The following is a 357-nucleotide window of genomic DNA, read 5'->3' as shown; positions in this document are numbered from 1 at the left end:
TAGCCATGCTCACACATCACCATCACCTCATCGTCAACACCAGAGTAGTTCGGGTCCTCGATTGTAGCCGGGATCTACATCAACAAAAGAAACGCACAAAATCCATCTCACGGGTTCAAATCGAGTAGGAAAAACAAAATCCCCAAATTGAAACCCTAGCTCAAAGAACCCTAGCTACGAGTACACATCACTGACCTTGATAGGGGAGCCGCCTGAAGAGTACTCCTAGCCCGATTCCTCGATGTCGTCGCTCCACAAAACCATGGCGGACGACGGCGAGCTGGCTTCTCACCGACGGCGACCAGAGCCAGAGAGAGGGGGAGACAGAGGAGAGGGGCGAGAGAGAGAGAGAGAGCG

This window comes from Triticum aestivum, chromosome 7A (genome assembly GCF_018294505.1).
Source record: "Triticum aestivum cultivar Chinese Spring chromosome 7A, IWGSC CS RefSeq v2.1, whole genome shotgun sequence".
Lineage (NCBI taxonomy): Eukaryota > Viridiplantae > Streptophyta > Magnoliopsida > Poales > Poaceae > Triticum > Triticum aestivum.
The sequence above is the reverse complement of the archived record's forward strand: the minus strand, read 5'-3'. Positions refer to the sequence as shown.